The sequence below is a fragment of the Lutra lutra genome, chromosome 11, assembly GCF_902655055.1.
Source record: "Lutra lutra chromosome 11, mLutLut1.2, whole genome shotgun sequence".
NCBI classification, from domain to species: Eukaryota; Metazoa; Chordata; class Mammalia; order Carnivora; family Mustelidae; genus Lutra; species Lutra lutra.
The window spans coordinates 91,847,748-91,870,897 of NC_062288.1; the positions used below are offsets into that span (position 1 = coordinate 91,847,748).

Consider the following 23,150-nt stretch of genomic DNA (forward strand, 5'->3'; position numbering starts at 1 on the left):
TCCAAGACTCCAGAGGCTTACTCTATCTACTTTTTGGCTAATAGTTGGCACTTGTTAAGTGATTAATGAGGTCAATGAGTTATCCAGTAAACTTTACTTTTCCAACCACTGACACTTACTATAATGATGATGCATTTCAGGTCTAGAACACCCTCAATGTCCATCAAGGACTGTTGAGAGGAAAGTAAACCTCTACTCTTCAGTGACAGTTTTTAGGAATTTGCCATTTCTCTGATTTATTTACATATTTTTTTCCCTCAGTCTCTGCTTTGTTGTCCTCTTTCCAGTTTTATTTTTAGGTGAGTATTTCCTCTGCTCCTATGCTACTATGCATTCCACAAAGCTAGTGTCCCACTCCATGTCCCAAGCAAATTAAATATTATATGTACATCAGGCTATACTTAGATAAAGAAGAGCCTCAGCCCATCTGGGATATGATGGAGTTAGATTAACAGTCTCTACCATATTCTCTTCTAACTTCTCATTAAACAAACAATGATAAATAAAAGAAAATGATATTCAATTATATTTGGAAATTATGGGTGATGGCCAACAATTTGGGAAAAATATCTACTGTTTGTTATACATGGATCAGCTTTTATGTAGAAATCACGATTAGTTGATTAAGTTCATCTTATTATCAGTTTAGTCAACAAAATACTGTATACACTTGACTTAAGGGAAACCCAATCCTGAGCAGCTGCTTGGTAGAAATTTAGGAATTGTCTTCTGAGCTTTCATGTCATGTTTTTTCTTTGTACCTTGCATACTATTTATACTTCATTGGAAATGCTATTCCTGCACTTAGTTAGAAAACGCAATTCCTGGAACAAAATAGGGCATGTGTGAGCATAAATAAGCAGTTGGGAACCATACACAATGGGGTAGCCTGTCCTTAGCAACCTTATGTGGATGAAGGAGCTATCAGCGAATGAGAAAGACCTCAACAAAGGATTTGTTCAAGGGATATACCATATATGGTCAAGAAGGACTACAATTAATTAAATTTCTTTAAAATAAAAATTCTTGTATAGTTGGATAACTGTGAAATTTAAAGACAGATGAATGGTGTAGGGTTGGTAGTAAGAATTTTTGTAGCTAACAAGGAACAGCCACTTGAGTATTTGGGAAAAATTGCACTTATTTGAAACACAGTTCCACAAAGCAAGAAACAAAATTAGAATGCATCTTCTTTGTCATCCCACAAAATTATGGGAAGCTTAAACACACATTTGACAGTCCTTAAGTTGGTAGTTGACAATTTTTAAGTTTTTTATTTTAAAATGAAATCAAAATTTCTAATCACTGAGGAATTGAAGCATATAAAACCTAGACTATAACACAAGGTAGATGACAAAGGAAAAATTAAAGGAGTATAAAATTTTAAGTGTAAAATTTGGGCAAGTATAACTATTATGACAAAATATTAAATGGTAGAACCTACTTTTTTTGGAATTGTATTAATATCAACACATGGGACACTTTCAAGATACATAACACAAATATAGAAAAAGAACTGACAGGAAAGGTCAATAATATAAACAAGAAAAGAGGTGTCCATATTATTAATCAGACAATGTAGAAGTAAAAAAAATGAGGCAAAGAGAGTCACTCTATGTCAATAAAAGTATTATAAAACAGATTTAATTTCTACTGTGTTACCATTCAAAACATATTATACAAATCCTATTAGTTATGTTTTGGGATGATGTGTTTTGAGGAGGAATCTCTTTATAGAAGACTTTCATTCCTATTGTCTAGTACAGATCAACAAGACATAACACTAATTTGGATGAGATAAAGGAAGCTCAAAAAACACACATCTCTTCTCATAGAATACAATTATGACTCTAATTGAATTGCATGGATAGTTTTGGTTGGATAATATCTTCAGTTTGGGAACTTATTTTAATTTAGAAGTTGGGGGAAATTTCACAGACTAAAATAAACTGGTGGCATTAACATTTTTAAGAACGACCAAATACTGGTGCACCATCATTGTCAAAGGTAAATTTGGGCATGGAGGCATGAGATGTTTGATCCGTACAGCTGACATTACTGTTTTGCTTCACATATTAATAACACTTACTCGGTTGTTTTGTTTTGTTTTGTTTTGTTTTGTTTTGCTATCTGTTTATCTCGCCCCACCTCTCCATGTTACAGGATATCCTTTCCTTGTGTCTTATTTGGGAAAAACTAAAGAGACTACTACAGGTATCTGGGACACAGTTACCATTTTATTGGCAAATAAATACCACTACTTTTGATACTTCACTTTAGAAGATAAGGAAATTAGTGCCTCCACCCTTTCTTTTACTTGTTCTGCAGTCCTACCTCATAATTTTGGCCATCTCTACTTTTGTTTTAATGTTCCTAAGGTTGATGTTATTGATATTTTGTTATATAACTATCATGAAGTCCTTTTACAGTATGTGATTTGTCTCTGGATTGATACTAGAATTTCTAAAAACTATATTGAACAGCACTGACCTGTGGGACCTGTGAAAATACTATTTATTGCATTTCTTATTTCTTAGGTTACTCCTTGGTTTGTTAGCCAACTTCATAAGGAAGAGTGTGTGAGAGAGAAATTTTTCAAGTTTTTATGTATCTGAAATTGCTTTTAGCCCATGATGACCATTGACTGATAATTTGGTAGAATATGGAATTCTTGGTGAAAATTATTTTCATTTATTGAAAGAACTTCAAAGGCATTGCTGTATTGTTTTCTAGGATTTAGGGTGACTGATGGCAAGTATGCCATCAGTTTGATTATTTCTTTTTGGACTATTGTTTCTTTCTATTTTTCTCCCTTTGGTTTTAGGATCTTTCTTTATCTGGGATGTTATGAAATATTGCAATAATATTCCTAGAGCTAGGTCTTCCTTTATTTGTACGGATGACCTTTTCAATCTGGAAACTCTGAGAAAATGTCAGTTATTTGTCCTTTAATAATGTTGGTGGCATTTTTCTCTTTTCCCTTTTAGGCAGGTGTTCTCCTGGATTAATTTTCTGGCTTTTACCTTTTGTCTTTTCTATTTCTGTGTTTTGGTTTTTTTTTTAAGATTTTATTTATTTATTTGACAGAGAGAGATCACAAGTAGGCAGAGAGGCAGGCAGAGAGAGAGAGAGAGAGAGAGAGGAGGAGGAGGAAGCAGTTTCCCCACCGAGCAGAGAGCCCAATGTGGGATTTGATCCCAGGATCCTGAGATCATGACCTGAGCTGAAGGCAGAGGCTTAACCCACTGAGCCACTCAGGCGCCCCTCTGTGTTTTTGTTTTCATATTATGGATGATTTTCTCAATATTCTTTTTTTTTTAAGATTTTATTTATTTATTTGACAGACAGAGATCACAAGTAGGCAGAGAGGCCTGCAGAGAGAGGAGGAAGCAGACTTCCTGCTGGGCAGAGAGCCCGATTCGGGGCTCGATCCTAGGACCCTGGGATCATGACCTGGGTCGAAGGCAGAGGCTTTAACCCACTGAGCCACCCAGGTGCCCCTGATTTTCTCAATATTCTAAAACATGTATTTATTTTTCTTTACCACTCACAGGGTTTGTTGTTGTTGTTGTTTTTTACTACTCATGTTTTAAATTTTCAAGAGTTTTCTTGGGTTCTCTGGACTTTTTTCATTGCTTCTTGATTTTTGAGATGAACCAACTTTTCAAAATCAGCTGGAAAAACTAATTGGAGCCTTTTAAAAATTACAATTTCCCCCCAATTCATAATTATTCTCTGGGACATTTTTCCCACTTGTTTACCTTGGTTTCTTTTCTTTTTAATCTATCAAGTTTATATGGCATCTTTTGATTGCCCATTAGAAAAGATAAAGATGGTACTTTGATAGGAATTGCATTAAATGTGTAGATTGCTTTAGGTAGCATAGACATTTTCACAATATTTATTCTTCCAATCCAAGAGCATGGAACATTTTTCCATTTCTTTGTGTCTTCCTCAATTTCTTTCATGAGTACTTTATAGTTTTCTGAGTATAGATTCTTAGTCTCTTTGGTTAGGTTTATTCCTAGGTATCTTATAGTTTTGGGTGCAATTGTAAATGGGATGGACTCCTTAATTTCTCTTTCTTCTGTCTTGTTGTTGGTGTAGAGAAGTGCAACTGATTTCTGTGCATTGATTTTATATCCTGACACTTTACTGAATTCCTGTACAAGTTCTAGCAGTTTTGGAGTGGAGTCTTTTGGGTTTTCCACATAGAGTATCATATCATCTGCGAAAAGTGATAGTTTGACTTCTTCTTTGCCGATTTGGATGCCTTTAATGGAACAAATAATCCTAAAATTTATATGGAACCAGAAAAGACCTCGAATAGCCAAAGGAATATTGAAAAAGAAAGCCAAAGTTGGTGGCATCACAATTCCGGACTTCAAGCTCTATTACAAAGCTGTCATCATCAAGACAGCATGGTACTGGCACAAAAACAGACACATAGATCAATGGAACAGAATAGAGAGCCCAGAAATGGACCCTCAACTCTATGGTCAACTCATCTTCGACAAAGCAGGAAAGAATGTCCAATGGAACAAAGACAGCCTCTTCAATAAATGGTGTTGGGAAAATTGGACAGCCACATGCAGAAAAATGAAATTGGATCATTTCCTTACACCACACACGAAAATAGACTCAAAATGGATAAAGGATCTCAATGTGAGAAAGGAATCCATCAAAATCCTCGAGGAAAACACAGGCAGCAACCTCTTCGACGTCAGCCGCAGCAACATCTTCCTAGGAACATCACCAAAGGCAAGGGAAGCAAGGGCAAAAATGAACTTTTGGGATTTTATCAAGATCAAAAGCTTTTGCACAGCAAAGGAAACAGTGAACAAAACCAAAAGACAACTGACAGAATGGGAGAAGATATTTGCAAACGACATATCAGATAAAGGGCTAGTGTCCAAAATCTATAAAGAACTTAGCAAACTCAACACCCAAAGAACAAATAATCCAATCAAGAAATGGGCAGAGGACATGAACAGACATTTCTGCAAAGAAGACATCCAGATGGCCAACAGACACATGAAAAAGTGCTCCATATCACTCGGCATCAGGGAAATACAAATCAAAACCACCATGAGATATCACCTCACACCAGTCAGAATGGCTAAAATTAACAAGTCAGGAAATGACAGATGCTGGCGAGGATGCGGAGAAAGGGGAACCCTCCTACACTGTTGGTGGGAATGCAAGCTGGTGCAACCACTCTGGAAAACAGCATGGAGGTTCCTCAAAATGTTGAAAATAGAACTACCCTATGACCCTGCAATTGCACTGCTGGGTATTCACCCTAAAGATACAAACATAGTGATCCGAAGGGGCACATGCACCCGAATGTTTATAGCAGCAATGTCTACAATAGCCAAACTATGGAAAGAACCTAGATGTCCATCAACAGACGAATGGATAAAGAAGATGTGGTATATATACACAATGGAATACTATGCAGCCATCAAAAGAAATGAAATCTTGCCATTTGCGACGACGTGGATGGAACTAGAGGGTATCATGCTTAGCGAAATAAGTCAATCGGAGAAAGACAACTATCATATGATCTCCTTGATATGAGGGAGAGGAGATGCAACATGGGGGGTCGAGGGGGTAGGAGAAGAGTAAATGAAACAAGATGGGATTGGGAGGGAGACAAACCATAAGTGACTCTTAATCTCACAAAACAAACTGAGGGTTGATGGGGGGAGGGTGTTGGGAGAGGGGGTGGGGTTATGGATATCGGGGAGGGTGTGTGCTATGGTGAGTGTTGTGAAGTGTGTAAACCTGGCGATTCGCAGACCTGTACCCCTGGGGATAAAAATATATGTTTATAAAGCTGTAAAAAAAAAAAAAAGAAAGAAAGAAAGGATGAATCCCCAAGTTTTGTAGCAACATGGACGGGACTGGAAGAGATTATGCTGAGTGAAATAAGTCAAGCAGAGAGAGTCAATTATTATATGGTTTCACTTATTTGTGGAGCATAACAAATAGCATGGAGGACAAGGGGAGTTGGAGAGTAGAAGGGAGTTGAGGGAAATTGGAAGGGGAGGTGAACCATGAGAGACTATGGACTCTGAAAAACGATCTGAGAATTTTGATGGGGTGGGGGTTGGGAGGTTGGGGGCACCAGGTGGTGGGTATTGTAGAGGGCACGGATTGCATGGAGAACTGGGTGTGGTGCAAAAATAATGAATACTGTTATTATGAAAAAAATAAATAAATAAATAAATAAATAAAAATAATACAAAAAAAAAAAGGTCTGAAAGGAAAAAAAAAAAAAAAAAAAAAAAAAGAAAAGATAAAGAATTCGGTGCAAGTTCCCTGCCATTACCCCTCCTCTGACTCCTGGTTTTGTTAATTATCTTTATATTGTTGAACATTATGACAACGACATTTTTTGTGTAAGTAATGAAGTCCACTGAGCTTTCTTTAAAGGTTGCACCTAAAGATTTAACTGCAGTAAAACTACATTTACATTTTTATGATGATAAAATATTACACACAGCAGAACCAATGTAATGTGGTTGTAATATTAAATCATTAGGTACAGCTGACTGCTCAAAAGTGAATTTTGAAGAGTCATTTTTCAAATGGATTACCTTTACATTCCTTTTGAATTTACTTAGAATCATCAGTGATTCTCAAACTTAGTTGCATTTGGCAATGACCTTGGGAATTTTGAAAAATACTGATACCTAAGTCTCATCTGCAGACATTCTGAATTTTTTTTTCTTTTTTTTGGCCAGAGTTTGGGGTAGGCAGTAGAGGTACAGGGGTTTAAATCTTGCAGCTCATACTCTTTTGATCTATATCATTATTTATTTCCTACTATTTCTTCTATCCCATGTTGTTCCCTTTTAAATATTTCCTCTTTTAAAAAATTCCACTGAATTTTCTTCAAAGTAGATTTTTGATAATTTTTTTGGGTAAATTTTTGAGTCCTTGTTTACTAAAAATGTCTTACTATAATATTATATTTGATCAACAGTTTAACTCTGTATATATTTCTAAAGCCAAAGCATGTTCAAACAAATTATATTTAACATATAGTAATGATGATGATAAGTCTGATGTCAGGATGCTTTTTTAATTTATGTAGGTTATATTACATCATTTTTAAAAAAGCTTTTAATAGTTTGTTTTCATTCTTGGGGTTTTGAAATTTCAAATTTATGTGTCTTGCTGTGAGTCTATTTTTCTTAGCACTAGGAAGCCTCTTTCAATGTGAATATTGTCATTCATGAGCTCTGGGAAATATCCTCTGACTTTCTCGGTAATCTCTGATCCCTTTCTCCCCCTTCATCCTCTGTTTCTGAAACTGTTTTAGCAATGTCCAATAGAACTATAATGCAAGCCACACATGTAATTTCAGGTTTTCAAGTAGTTATATTAAAAAAAAACTAAAATGAAACAAGTGAAAAGAATTTAAATATTGTATTTAGCCTCATCTAACAAAAATGATCATTTTAATATCTAAAACAATTTTACTATATAAACAATGTTGACATTATTAATGAGACATTAAATTTTCAAGAGATTTCTCTAGTTCTCTCACCTTTTTTCATTGCTTCTTTAATTTTAATATGAACCAACTTCTTTTAGTTATAGTAAGCTTTAGAAGTATCCTGTGTAGAGCAAAGGAAACAGTCAACAAAACAAAGAGACAACTCATTGAATGGGAGAAGATATTTGCAAATGACATCATGGATAAAGGGCTGGTATCCAAGATTTATAAAGAACTTCTAAAACTCAACACTCAAAAAACAAATAACCCAGTCAATAAATGGGCAAAAGACATGAACAGACACTTCTCCAAAGATACACAAATGGCTAACAGACACATGAAAAAATGTTCATCATCATTAGCCATCAGGGAAATTCAAATCAAAATCACATTGAGCTACCACTTTACACCAGTTAGAATAGCAAAAATTAACAAGACAGGAAACAAGTGTTGGCAAGGATGTGGAGAAAGGGGAACCCTCTTACTCTGTTGGTGGGAATGCAAGCTGGTACAGCCACTCTAGAAAACTGTATGGAGGTTCCCCAAGACGTTAAAAATAGAGCTACACTATGACCTGGCAATTGCACTACTAGGTATTTACCCCAAAGATACAGATGTAGTAAAAGAAGTGGCACATGCACCCCAATGCTCATAGCAGCATTGTCCAAAATAGCCAAACTGTGGAAGAAGCTGAGATGCCCTTCAACAGATGAACGAATAAAGAAGATGTGGTTCATATATACAATGGAATATTACTCAGTCATCAGAAAGGATGACTACCCACCATTGGCATCTACATGGATGGGACTGGAGGGGATTAAGCTACGTGAAATAAGTCAAGCAGAGAAGACAAGTATCATATGATTTTACTTGTATGTGGAACATAAGGAATAGCATGGAGGACCACAGGGGAAGGGAGGGAAAACTGAATGGGAAGAAATCAGAGAGGGAGAAAAACCATGAGAGACTGGACTCTGGGAATCAAACTGAGGGAGGGTTATAGAAGGGAGGGGGTTGGGGAGATGGGGTAACAGGATGATGGATATTAAGGAGGGCAGGTGTGGTAATGAGCACTGGGTGTTATACACAACTAATGAATTGTTGAACACTACATCAAAAAATAACGATGTACTATGTGTTGGCTCATTGAACATAATAAAAAATATTTTTTAAAAAGAAATTTCCTGTGTAGTTTACAATTATGACATATCTCCATTCAGACTAACCACATTATTCCTTTTTTTAATTTAAATTCAATTAGCTAAAAATATATATATATATGTATATATGTATGTATATATGTGTGTGTGTATATATATATTACATATTCTTTATCCATTCATCTATCAATGGACATCCAGCTTTTGCTTTTATCTTGATGAAGTCCCGATAGTTCATTTTTACTTTTGTTTCCCTTGCCTTTGGTGATGTGTCTATCAAGAGTTGTTGCGGCCGAGGTCGAAGGGATTTCTGCCTGTGTTCTCACTTAAAGCAATCAGCAGTTCTGTGTGGCTACTGTATTGGCTAGTGTCATTCCATTCTAAGAAGTGGATATTGACCTGTTTGGAGTTCTCCTTGTCTCTCACTTTTTCAACATATGTTCCATTTCTTTTGGTTCTATCATCCGCACAATTATAAATGTTAATTTTCAAATTACCAACTTGAACGTTAGTACCATCCATCTTATTATTTCATGTATTTGCTAATCTATCTCCCTTTGAACCTTCCTCTTTGTCTCCTCTTTCTGTTTCTCTATTTTATAGATTTATTTGCCATATATTATGTCATAGCATCCTGTCTAGCTTATGGATGCAATATTGTCTTAAATCTATCTGAGGATAATATTTATATTTTAAAAAATAAGTTTTAGAATTTCCATTTTGGGTCTAAATTGCCTATTTCACCCAGGATCAGTTTTGCTTAGCTTATTGCATATTGTTTTATATAGGCAATTTATCTTAAATATGCAATGAATATTTGCTTTTAGTACATATTTATGAATGAAGGATTTGATTGATTAGTGTAAGTGATGGGCATGTCTTCTGAGAGGGATGGCCATGTGCTCCCTATAAATACCATATTGACAGGCAGATTTCCCTGAAGCTGCATTGGAACTTAAAAAGGCAACCTTCTAAGCAATGAAGATTGTAATCTCAAGTCTGCGTGTGTGTGTGTGTGTGTGTGTGTGTGTGTGTGTGTGTGTGTGTGTGTTGTATATGTATGTGTATAAGCTCTTGGACTATTACATTTCCTGGGGATGAGGAAAGTGTCTTTTTTATTCTGTATTATACTCTCCCAGATTTTTTTTTAAAGATGTTATTTATTTATTTGACAGAGAGAGATCACAAGTAGACGGAGAGGCAGGCAGAGAGAGAGAGGGAAGCAGGCTTCCTGCCGAGCAGAGAGCCCGATGTGGGACTCAATCCCAGGACCCCGAGATCACGACCTGAGCCGAAGGCAGCGGCTTCCACTGAGCCACCCAGGCGCCCCCACTCCCAGATTTTTATACCATGTCTGATACATACTAGGCATTCAGTAGCTCGAATTAATACATTTAAAATAATAATTAATAGTAGGCATTAATAATTTGAAATAATAATATTTTTATTCCTCTTTGCTGCTTCTTTTAGTTTTCTGTCTTTTGCTACTTGATCTTTATTTTTTATTTTTTATTATAAAGATTTTTATTTTATTTATTTGACAGGGATCACAAGTAGGCAGAGAGGCAGGCAGAGAGAGAGAGGAGGAAGCAGGCCCCCTGCTGAGCAGAGAGCTGGACGTGGGGCTCAATCCCAGGACCCTGGAATCATGACCTGAGCCAAAGGCAGAGGCTTTAACCCACTGAGCCACCCAGGCACCCCTTATATTCTCTTCTTACTTGTAAACTATATAATTCTAGTGATAGTTGCTTATATAACTTAAGAAAGTGGTACATTTAAAGCTATATGTCAAATATAAATGGGCTTACATATGTGTATGCATATATATGTTTAATGTCAAACATAAAAGCAAATATATTGACTCCTTTCATAACCCATAATAAAGTTAGTTCATTAATATAACCTCATTTGTCCTCTTTTTCCACTTCTGAAAGGCATGTCTATGATCTTAATGCTAGTCCATTACCAACAATTCATTATTTCTATTAAATACACAGCTTTCTTTCGGGATTTATAAAATATCTATCTGTCCTTATTAGGAATATTGTTATTGACCTTCTTACACATTTATTCAGATTTAATGCTCTCTGCTAGAACTTTCTTTCTATAATTTTAAAAAAAGATTTATTTATTCACTGTAGAGAGAGAGTATGTGGGGAGGGAAAGAGGAAGAGGGAGAGAGAAACTTTAGCAGATTCCTTGCTAAGCTTCGAGCCTGATGTGGGGCTTAATCTCAAGACCCTGAGATCATGACCTGAGCTGAAACCAAGAGTTGGATGCTCAACCAACTATGCCACCCAGGGGCTCCTTTCTTTCCATAATTTAACTACTTAACCAATTAGAATTTCTGTATTCTAAGGCAGCTTTCAGTTCCCAGGATTTTCTGTCTTCTCATAGGAGTGAAATAAGGAAACATTACTGTTATAGTTTTTGATTTTTTTTGTTTGGTTAGGAAAATGTTTTCCAGCTTATGAAAAATATCTTCCAGTTGGAATACAAACTAAAATAGTTGTAGAATTTTTGAGTTACATGTTTTTGTTCCCAACATGTTGTAGATCAATATCCTGGCATCTAACATTGGAAAAAAGTCAGAGGTCAGCTTTATTCAGTTTTCTTTCTGAATTATATGCACATGCTGCTTGGGTGATTAGGAAATTCTTTGTTTTAAGATTTCTGTAAATTCACTGAGATATGGTTTAGTTCACATTGCTTTCAATTGTCTTACCTTTTAATCTGACTCTTTAGGTTTTCTTTTATTTCAGGAAATTTTTCTCATACTTTATACTTGGAAAAAAAATGTTTTCCTCCTGTGTGTTTTAACAATCCATAAATTGGATCCTTTGCCTTTTCTTTTGAGTGTTGTTTTCTGCCTACTGGTTGTGATCTCTTTATCTTTTTACTCTGAATCAAAGAAAACCTTTTGCTGAAAGTCATATTTAAACTGAGAACTCAGCTATGAGAAAGATCTGGCCAAGGAAAGAGGTATCAACACATGGCTATATACCATGGCTATATACCAGGCCACATACAAGGTCAGGGACCAGAGAAATAAAGGACATGGTTGCTATTTTGAAATAGCTTATGACATAGTGAGGCATCACAATAAATGAACACACAGTACAATATTCTGGTAAATCCTAGAAGAGTGGTATACTCAGTAATGATTCGGAACTCAGAGGAGAGGCATCTGGCATGGCCAGAGGACAGGAGCTTAGATAAATCATGTGAGAGTTGGTATATCAGCTGAATTCTAACAGAGGGAAGGAGCCATCCATTTGGAGAATGACCAGAAGGCTGTTCCAAGGAAAAAATAGCAAAATCGGCAGAGCCTTGAGGTGACAAGAGAGCAGTCTGCTTTCAGGAAGTGCACTCTGTAACTGAGCTTCTCAAAAGTGCTCTGATTAATTTGGGGATCTCTAATGGGCTAAATCTTTTGTTTTGTAGCACTGTATAGCTTTGGGTCCTCTCCAGTCATGAGAAATGTAGCTCTGTATTTTGCGGTGTGTTCATTTAAACAAAGCGTTTTAATGAAAGCTGCAATATTCTTGGAACATAACTACCTCATTGCATGAGCTTGTTCTGCATTGTTGCATGTTAAAATGAATCATTGTGTGTAACACTTACTCCATATCCGGGAGATTACTCTGTAGATCCATATTTGGTTAGGTTTATTGAGTTTGGCTCATGGTATTAGCATTATTACGGAACTAATAATGGATGTATGTTTCATTCTCCACTGGCAAAGGCATTCTAGTTGTAATATTGAGCAATAGCTCAAGAGATATATTCTATAAAAATATCCCATTTACAGTCTCTAGTGGAAAAATAAAAACACTCACTCCTCTGGCATTAAAAATTTAAGTTTACTAAAGTGAATTTAATTTTGTGACTAAAAAGGATATTTTATTGAGTCATGCTAGGTAAACGTTTGGAGAAAAGTTAGAGGAGAAGAGAAACCAGGGTTGGTACCAGGAACTAGTGATCAAGTACTCAGCTACTAGGTAAGCTTCAGTATCACATGCAAGATCTATCAGCTGAATAAGAAAACTCATGGGCCTCAGATTCAGATAAGGAATTTGTCTAGGACACACTTGGATCCCAACTCTGTTCCTGTGTTCTCTTTCCAGAATATAATATGGAGAGGTACGAATGGAGCAGGTTTAGAAGACATTTGTGAATGGTCAGTTCAGTGAACCCTCCCCATGGAAAGCCTGTTTTTGTCTTTATGGTTCAGAATATATTGGAGGGAGAGGAGGGGCTATAGCTGCTATTGCTTTTATTTGGATAGATTAAAATCTCTGAAAAAGGCTTTTCCCTTCAACACACATGTTATATGATTAGGGCATCTTCAGAGTTCACTGGATATTTGAGGGGAATCTATAGATCTCTAGGCTGTCATGGAGGGAGCCAGTTCCTTGGGCTGTTAGGAAAAATTTTATCCCTGTCTTCATCCCAACTGACCACTTATTCTCCTCAAGTAATTTTCTACCCTTTTTTTTTTATGTTGTTGTTCATTTATTATCTTTTTCACCTGGTACCTCAGAGGGCCTCGAAATAATAATGTTTAGCAGCAATTACTAAAATATATATTTAGGGATAGACATACAAAAGAGGGATCTTATAATATTTATCCCATAAATATTTGTTGAGCAGTTACAATGAGCCAGGCTCTGTTTTAAATGCAGGCAATCAGTAATAAGCAAAAAAAAAATAAGGTTCCAGACTTCATGGAAGTTACGTCTTAGTATTTCCGCACAATCTAGATAGGTCATAGGATCAAGTAGGGGACATTGACAAGGCAAGCCTTCGTTAATCCCTGGGTTCCTTGCTCTCATATAGTGTTCAGAGCACACAGAAGTCGGGGCAGTTGCTTTTAGATGGTAAGTGCTGAAGAAAGCATCTATTATAGGGAGCCATAAAAGGAACTTGGCCAGGAGCCCTAGCTAGAGAGTAAAACATCCATGAGGCGGCTGGGTGGCTCATTCAGTTAAGCATCTGACTCTTGATCTTGGATCAAGTCTTGATCTCAGGATTCTGGGTTCAAGTCCTGTGTTGGGCTCTGTGCTTGGTATGGCGCCTACTTAAAAAAAAAAATGTAAGAAAAACAAGAGTAAACTATTTGTTGTAGGAAAGATAGAGTAACTTCAAATTGCTTTACAGACCTACCTGAATTTTACCATCTCTAGTCTCATTTTTAAGTACTTATTTTCTAGGGTGTCTGGGTGGCCTAGTCAGTTGAGTGGCTGACTCTTGACTTCAGCTCAGGTCATGATCTCAGGCTCTGCACTCAGTGGAGAGTATGCTTCAGGATTCTTTGTCGCTCTCTGCCCCTCCCCCAGTTCGCATACTCTCTCCAACATAAGTAAGTAAGTAAATAAATAAATAAATAATTTTTGTAGTACTTATTTTCTTTTTTTATTACCTCATTACCTTTCCACCATTAAAATAGTTCAGTCACTCTGTGTTCCTTGTCTCCAGGGATAGATAAAACAATATAATTCAAATAACAAAAGACTTTCTCTCCAAGCTGTGTTTTAAAAGCCTAGCTGCTGAGGAAAACTAAAAGCACATCCAACAAAGGTAAGAGAATTGGGAGACTGAAGTAGAATCAATTGGAGGCAAATCCTCAATTTCTCCAGACTGGCTATCCCCCTGGATACAGCCTAATATGAGGAAGAATTCCCCATGAGGTCTCTGGGATCTGAGAACAAGACTGAAGTCATTTCCTGCTGAAAGCTCCAAGGGAAGATGTCAGGACCTTGGAGAAGAAATGGGTGGCAGATGCATCTGGGTGCAGGTGGTTTCATGTAAGCTTACATCTCCTAATCCCTAGCACATTGTCTAAGTAGCAAAATGGTTGCTTCATACCTAAGATGGGAGAGACATGGTATAATCAACCCAAAGGTGCCATGTGAACAGAAATGAGTAGCATTTCTGTAGTAGCCAGTGTGGTCAGCTCTTCGGGGACCAGGAATGATGACAGGTGCCTTAGTGGATTTGTGTTTGGTCCGACCGTATTGATCATCTGGTGATCAATTTCCTCTACCCCCAGTAATGTCGGAGGAGGTCATCCTGAGAATGTGACCACTGGTTGACCCAAGAGCTGGACCCAGGCAATTGTAGACTCCTCATCCCCTTGTCTATCCTTAGAATTTATGTTCTGCCCACTGTCCTACAGTGGGAGCCATTTTCAAGGATTTAGCATTGAGAGAACAAGGTGTTGAGACCATCTGGACTGAATATGTGACCCAATCCCATTAAGGCCTCTATATAAACTTTTAATCTTCTGGAGCGCAGGTGCAGAGATCTAATCCTCTTGCAGCATCCAAGACAAGCCTTGTAAGTAAGTTTCCTTTCCACCTACTAATCTGGGGAAGGTCTGTTCTTTCTTGTCTCTCCATGTCACCTGTATAGAGGGGCCTGTTTCAGATTTCACCAGGGGAACTTTCGAGTTTGCAAACCAAGAAATACATACATATAAGCTCTTATATCTGATATCTACATAGACCCCTTTTGGCAGAGACAAAACTCCAGCTGAATAAAGGTGCTAAATAGAAACACAGAAAGGGAAGAAAGGAAGGAGAGACAGAGAAGGAGGGAGGACCAAGGGAAGGAGAGAAGAAGGGCAGGCAAGAAGGAGGAGGTAGACAGTGTGTGGACTGAGATTCCTTCTTGCTGTGTTTCTGTTCATCCCTGTCTCAGTGACTAGAGGTCATTATGGGAAGGGTCTTGTAGACCTAGCTTGAACTAGTTTAGGTCACTTTTCCTACGTGAAGGATAGGAACTGTATTTTCAAATTTGGTGGATCTAGCTTTTACATAAAAATATGATTTCTTTTGCCCAAAGGCAACTCTTAACCCCCAACTCTAATTCTACAGTCTTCTATAGCACTGCTTCTCCATTCTCCAGTCTCTGCCTTTTAAGAGAGTAATAACACAGATGCAAGAACAAATATAAAATAAATTAAAATACTTTAATTCTACATTCTGTTTTTGCATTTCACCACTTAATAGAAACATATCCTTAGTATATCATAAAACATGATATGATCTGTGTGCATGGGGCTCAAGTCTCCTTTGAATTATTACTTCTTACTTGTTCTAACTTCCCAATCACTGTCTCAAGTTAGGTTTTATTTATTTATGTATTTATTTATTTAAAGATTTTATTTATTTGAGAGAGAGAGAGAGAGTGCGTGTGAGCACATGGGTTGGGGGGGGTACAAGGGAGCAGAGGGAGAGGGAGAAAGTCTTAAGCAGACTCCACTCTGATCACAAAGCCTGATACAGGGTTTGATCTCAGGTCTCAGATCACCATCTGAGCCAAAACCAGGAGTCGGAGGCTTACTGGACTGCACCACTCAAGCACCCCAGATTTCCTTTATTAATAAGTAAAGACTTTTTTAGAGCCAGTGATTTGGGGGTGGACAAGTGAGGGGCAGGAAGTTGTAAAACAGAGAAAGGGGCATATTAGCATGAATTGACATTGTTAAGGATTACCTCTTACATTCCTTCTTGGGAAGATATGTCTCATACTAAGCGGGGATTAAACTTCTCTACATTTATCTCAATTTAATCATATCTCTAAGCGCCTCTCTAATTGATTTTTTTTATTGTTCCCACTTTTTGAATTATTAAGATCTGATAATGCTTAGTGAAGAACAAATCTGAAAAGGCAGTGAGGGTTCTCACTTAAGAGATACACAAAGGGAACACGGGACACTGTTATCAAAAGCTTTTTAGACTGTTAAATGAAATGCAAGGTTAAATAAGAAAACTGTTGGATTTAAGCTTCTGGGAAGATAAGTGTTTGTAGTGGTGTTGCATAATTTTACTTTTACTTCTGAATTTAATATTAGAATGTATCTGTGAATAATGAGATGTTTGGACTGATAAAAGTGCACTGAGGCCGAAGGGAGAGGCAATTGCTCATGGATATGTGATGTGGGAGAGAGGGTTGATGTTAGTTATCTGGGGGCTTTGGTGATATGAATTTATTTGGGAAATCCAGCTAGGGAATGACTCTGTCTGGAAATACCCTGGTGTTTCTGTTACATTTCTGTTGATGGGAATATGAACAGTGTGTGTGAGAATTGATGGGAATATGAACAGTGTGTGTGAGAATTGTGATCATCAAGTAATCAGTAGAAGTAATCAGACGAGAAAGAAAGGATGATTGTAGGGATCAGCTTCACTAACTTGTATTTTATTAAAGAAGGCCCATGTACCCTGTCAATGACTTATGGTTTGTTTTTGTTTCTTGTTTTGTCTTGTTTTTGTTGTTGTTGTTTTATTTGTTTGTTTTTGGTCCCTCAGTTTGAAGCTAGAAGAAGTCATCTCAACATACTCTCCGTGCCTGTGGATTTCTGACACTGTTGCAGAGAAGTTTCTCTGTCTCTGGACGGTGATCTGCCTTCTTCTTTACTCTATGGTATAAGCCCTGGACAGAGTATCACTAATAACAAAGGACTGAGGCAGACAGGTAATGCCACTATGAAAATTTTCCTAGTGGGTTTTAGATTGACTCAAAATTATCCCTCTCAAATTGGAAAACAGTGTATAATGGACAGGCAAATTAGTGCCTTTAAGAAATGGAGTGGTAATAAAGAGCATACTAGGAGGAAAATAAGCTAATTCTCAAGAAAGGTAATAAAAAGAATGGTGAGCTAAATTTTCCTCAATTTCCTATGATGGAGTTGATCCTCTCTCATGTCAGTGTTCAAAAGATACAAATGTCACTATTTTACATAGACTGCTGATGTTGTTGACTTTTAATTTCACTTCTTTTTTTTTTTTAAGATTTTATTTCTTTATTTGACAGAGACCACAAGTAGGCAGAGAAGCAGGCAGAGAGAGAGAAGAAAGCAGGCTCCCCGCTGAGCAGAGAGAGAGCCCCATGCGGGGCTCCATCCCAGGACCCTGGGATCATGACCTGATCTGAAGGCAGAGGCTTTAACCCACTGAGCCACCCAGGTGCCCCTAAATTTCATTTCTTATGTATAGTTGCTATGTAAATAAAGACAAACAATGGAAATACCATTTCATCTTAATGAAAGCATCTAAAGAAGGTGGTAAGTGGTATTACTTATAGGCACCTGCATTAAGCAGAGTTGTGTCTATTTCCTTTCAGTCCTATTCTTGCTCAAGACTGACGTTCGCATTCTATGCTGCCATTTGGGTTTCTAGCTATTTAAAGTAAAAGTTTTTATTAGGCTTGATGCTACTGTTGAATATCCATAGCCATATTTTTCAAGGAAATCAGAGCCTGGCAGCCTTTTTCAATAATTTCTTATAATGTAAGAGGGCTTAATGCCCCCATTATAGGACTGATTCTATTATGCTCTCCTCTCCAGAACTAATGGAGCACTCGACTTATTCATGTTAAGAAAATGATTGAATATGAAAGCTTCCAGACCTTTCTTCTTGCCAGGATTAAAACTGCTCTGTCCTTTATGAATGACCAGAAAAGTCACCCCTTAATTAAGTTTATTGTTATTTTTCACCTGCCAGGAAGTCCCGTACAAAGCATATGAAAGTACATTTGTTGAAAATTATTTTAGATCTCTTTTGAAATCCTTATTTTTGTTTCATAATGTGCAGTAATACAGTTAACATTTACTGAGTGCTTAAATCATGACAGATACTTTCCAATTCTTCTTATGAATTGCCTCAAATAATTCTCACAAAACCCCTAAGAGTTATGTATAGTTCTTTTCACCATTTTATGGAGGAAGAAAATAAGACTCAGAGAGTTTAAATAGATAGTAGAGTCAGGATGTAAATATACACCATCTGAGCCCTTAACCACTATGCTAAACTCTTTTCCCATTTAGCTAAGCACATGTGAAAGTGAGTCAAGCTAGTGAGTTGGTAATCAACTCATTTATCAAAAATTTACCAAGTGACTATTATTTGTGATATAATCATAGCAAAGTAGGCTGAATAGTAAGCTAGATAAAATATAGTTGCTTAAGTAGGTGAACTTTATATCCAGTGATTGAGAAAGGAAAGTACGAAGCTAATTAAAATGTGAGGTGGTGTGTCTGGAACTGTAGAGCAAGCAACAGCTAAATAGTGGATACAGAGAGAGAAGTATATTGTAATTAGTTTTGTGGTGTCAGACAATGCTTTATGGGGAAAGTAACGTGTGAGCATACTCTGGAGGACTAGCAAAAGATTTGGACCAGAAGGGTTATAGAGATGCAATTTCTGGGTAAAGGGTAAAATATGAACCAAAGAAAGGAATGTCAAGGCTTGTAGGTTGTTTCATATTTTTAGTAAGGCAGAGGCATTAGTTTGAGACTTTTATAGCATGAAAAGTACTATAGCATCATATAATGTTAGATTTGGATGTGTTCACAGAGATTATTTACTCTGCATAGCTGTCATTGATGTAGAAATGAAAGCCTAAAGAAATATTATGTACCTATTGCATTTGTAGGAGCTCTTATTGCAGAATGAATAAGGTTGCAAAGAGAAACTTTAACTTGAAAGGGATAAGTGGTATGCATCTGATGACTGAAATTGAATACCCAGTTTAGGAATTTAGATTTGAATAGAGAGCCAATGAAGGTTTTCTTTTTTTTTTTTCAGTATGTTCGGCAGTCTTTGCTGGTCTACGGATGCAGATCAGAGTTTAAATTGCACCTGTCACTTCCATCACTCACTAACTCTATGATTGGGGGCAAGTTCATTAATCTTTCTCTTGATGATAGTACCATGTCCCTCAAAGATTACTAAAGGGTAGTTTAGGTATTGCATGCGAGGTGTTTATCTAATATTGGCATAGAGTATATATTAGAGTGTATGGCATAGAGTGCATATTAAGTACTTAGGGATGAAATTGTCACATTTGAGTTTTGTGTCAGTGGCTTGATAAAATCTGTTTTCAAAAAAAAACAGATGAGGAGATCGTATTTTTCAAGTGTGGAAAAAAATAGGGGAAGAAATAATTGGAAGCAGGGTGATATTCATTACAATGTCCCAGGAAAGAAGTAGAACGTTACTGAACTGGATAATCAAGAAAAGAAAAGTCAAAGTCTTAAAGAGAGGCTGAGTCTATAGCATTTGGTCACTGACTACATATGAGAAGAAACTGGGAGAAAACATAATTCATCGACAGGGCACACGGGTATCCCTTTAAAAAAATATGAATTAATGAAGCTAATCCCTACAACCATAGGTTTTAGGGAAAAATGAAGAACAGTGATCCATGTGCAACTCTTGAAAGAATGGCATGGGAAGAAGCAGCCCCAGGAGGAGTCATGTTTTGGGAATGTTCACAGAAGAGGCTGAGGACACAGTGGATTTTTCTGTTGACTCATCATTTGGTCTAAAAGGCCCAGCATTTCAGTTTGAGGTTTCGGGTGGGATGTGAGAGTGGGTAAGCCATATAGGCAGAACAATCTTTAGATGAGGGTATCCGGGGGCCCTGTATTTTCTGTGGTAACTGACACAAACAAGGATAAAGGGCTTGGTGGGATTGTTGCTGATGGTCTCCAAGACAGATTTAGATGTTGATACAACTGTTAGAGAATATAGGAGAGTGGCAGGAGCACATGAAGTCCTGTTTTCATTCCTTGGCATCTTCTTCAAAGGTAGTTTTAAGAACACCAGAAGGGGTCACAACATACAGAACTCTGAGAGAGCTCCATTACTTTTGATGGTATTGAGGCTGAAAATTTTAAGGGAAAGGAAATGAGAAAACTATTCCATACAGCATTCTGAACATCAGTGAAAAGATCCTTAGAAATGAAAGTAGTTGAAACCTTATTAAATGTGCTCAAGCAATGTTTGAGATTAAAGTATCAACAAAAATTTAAATATTAGGCTTAGTCAAATATGGATAATAGACTTTAGAAAACAATTAAAATGCTCAATGATTTTACAAATCAACAAGAAAAACAGAAAACACTCAAATAAGAGTAAGATAATAAATAGGGGTCAGAAGTCAAAAGAGCCAATTAAAAAAAAAGCATAGGAAAAATATTTAACACAGCTATTAATAAAAAAAATACAAGATAAAATGAGATAACATCCTTCCTTTAACATATTGAAAACTTGAAATTAAAATCTATATAATAGGGGCGCTTGGGTGGCTCAGTTGGTTAAGCATCTAACTTCGACTCAGGTCCTGATGTCAGAGTCCTAGGATGGAGCCTCCCATTGGGCTCCATACTCAGCAAGGAGTCTGCTTGTCCCTCTGTCCCTCCCTGGCTAATGTGTGTGTGCATGTGTGTGTATGCATGCACGCTCTCTAATAAATTAATAAACTCTTCAAAAAATTCCATAGAATACATAAATATTTTATATTAGTATAGTGATGTATTTTTTTGAAGATTTTATTTACTTAAGAGAGAGAGAAAGCACATGAGCAGGGAGAGGGAAAAGCAGACTCCCCACTGATCACAGAGCCCAATATTGGACTCGATCCCAGCACCCTGGGATTATGACCTGAGCCGAAGGCAGATGCTTAACTGACTGAGCCACCCATGTGCCCCAAGTATATTGATATATTTTTGTGTACATATTCATCCTAGTGTTTGAAAGGAGGCAGAAAATGAAATCTCTCTTATGTTTCTGAGGAGAATGATAAGTTATTTTGTAAATGTTCCCAATAGACAACCTGGTTTTATATATTAAGTGTATTTAAAATATTCACATACTTTGATCCCTGAATTTCACTTTTGGAATATATCCTAAGGAAACTATCAGATGTATACTCAAGGACTTATTTATATGCATTCTAATTACAACATTATGAAATAAAATATTGGAAATACTCTAAAAATCAAATAAAGGTGGACAGCTGTTAAGTTTCAAACCTCAAGTTATTAATGGATACTGGACAACACTGACAGTACTTTTTTTTTTTCAAAGATTTTATTTATTTATTTGATAGACAGAGATCACAAGTAGGCAGAGAGGCAGACATAGAGAGAGAGGGAAGCAGACTCCCTGCTGAGCAGAGAGCCCGATGCAGGACTCGATCCCAAGACCCTAAAATCATGACCTGACCCAAAGGCAGCAGCTTAACCCACTGAGCCATCCAGGCACCCCAACACTGATAGTATTTTAAATAACTTTTATTATGCAGTACTGGATGCATAAGAAAGAATATTTGTCACATGTATGTATAATTTGATGCATTATTAAAAGTACATGCATGAACCACTTAATAACTTAAGTACTAGAACATTCTCAAATATCACTGAAGCTATCTACTGGACTTTCACCTGTTCAACTAGTATACAGAAACCTTATCCCTAATTTCTTGGTTATGTTTATGGTATTATTGAAGTGTAAAATACATAAAGAAAGGTGCCCAAATCATACATCTGCAGGTTTGAATATTATAAGTGGACATAACCAGCATCTAAATCATCAAACTGAACATAAGAAGCCCTCCCCAAGGAGGCTTCTACTCCTTGTGCTTCTCCCTAAAGGATTATCATTATTCCGACTTCTAATATCATAATTATCTAATATCATAATTATATCATAATTATGCCTGATTTTGAATATTATATACATCAATTCACATCGTATGTATATTTGTGTGTATCTCACTTCTTTCTAAGCATTGTATGTGTGGCTTATCTTATTTCCAGAACGTTGGAGTAAGGTTTTCTGAAAATCTCCTCCTCATATAAGAAAAGAACACTGGCAAAACTGTTAAAATCAGCAGTTTCAGAATTTTGGAACAATGTGAAGCAATTTGAGTAATGTTTTTACTCAAGATAAACAGTGCAATCTTAGTAAACAGGGAGTCTTGTAGCTTTTTTTTTTAATTTCTATTCTCCTTTTTTTTTCTTGTGGCTTTTTTAACTTGTCCTATTTACATCCCTTCTGCCCAGCTCCATAGTAGCCTTAAAAAACAACTATAGTAGCTGTGAAAACAAAGAGCCTAGCACCCACAGAGCACAGAAGAATAAATTTGGAGCAACCCCAAAGCCCATTCCCACAGATTTGCCACATTTGACCCTTCTGGAAAGCTTCATTCTCAGATCATGTTTTTATTTTACTTGACTTGGAGCTCTCTCTAAGTGAGCTACCTACAAGGCATTTTACAAAACAAACAAAAAAATCATTAGCCAATGTTTAACTTGAGGAAGCATTACTAGTTGGGGCTATAAAAAGCCTGAAAGGAAAATAAAACCTGGGGAATAAGCCATTCCTAAGAAGCTTGGAGAAGCTCTAGTTTATTCCTGGGAATCTAGAAGGTCACATACATACACAGAACCGAGAACATGTGCAAAGCTATACACATGCCCAGGAAAGACCTGAGAGGGCCCCAAGCTCTCATCTTTGGTTGACCTTGAGGCTCTGTAGGAACAAGAAGTAAAGGTTAATGCAGAGTCATAAACTCCCCTCCTGGAGCATGAAAATAAGTCCCAATGTATATTAACATATAGTAATCAGGTCCAGCAAGGGTGCAGAACACATAATCAATATACCAGTATTAGTTGTATTTCAGAATACTAG

General features: G+C 36.9%; 1 long non-coding RNA gene across 2 annotated transcripts in view; it reads left to right on the plus strand.

Annotated features, from left to right (window-relative positions):
• LOC125081050 (uncharacterized) overlaps positions 1-17,481 on the plus strand; it is a 237,693-nt gene extending 220,212 nt beyond the window's left edge. Inside the window, exon 9 of one of the 2 annotated variants that reach the window (XR_007121565.1) lies at positions 16,990-17,481. This is a non-coding gene — a long non-coding RNA (uncharacterized LOC125081050). Of the gene's footprint in view, positions 1-3,091; positions 3,128-16,989 lie in introns of those variants that run through there. The other variant, XR_007121568.1, reaches the window with a different exon arrangement.
• The last annotated feature ends 5,669 nt before the right edge of the window (positions 17,482-23,150 follow it).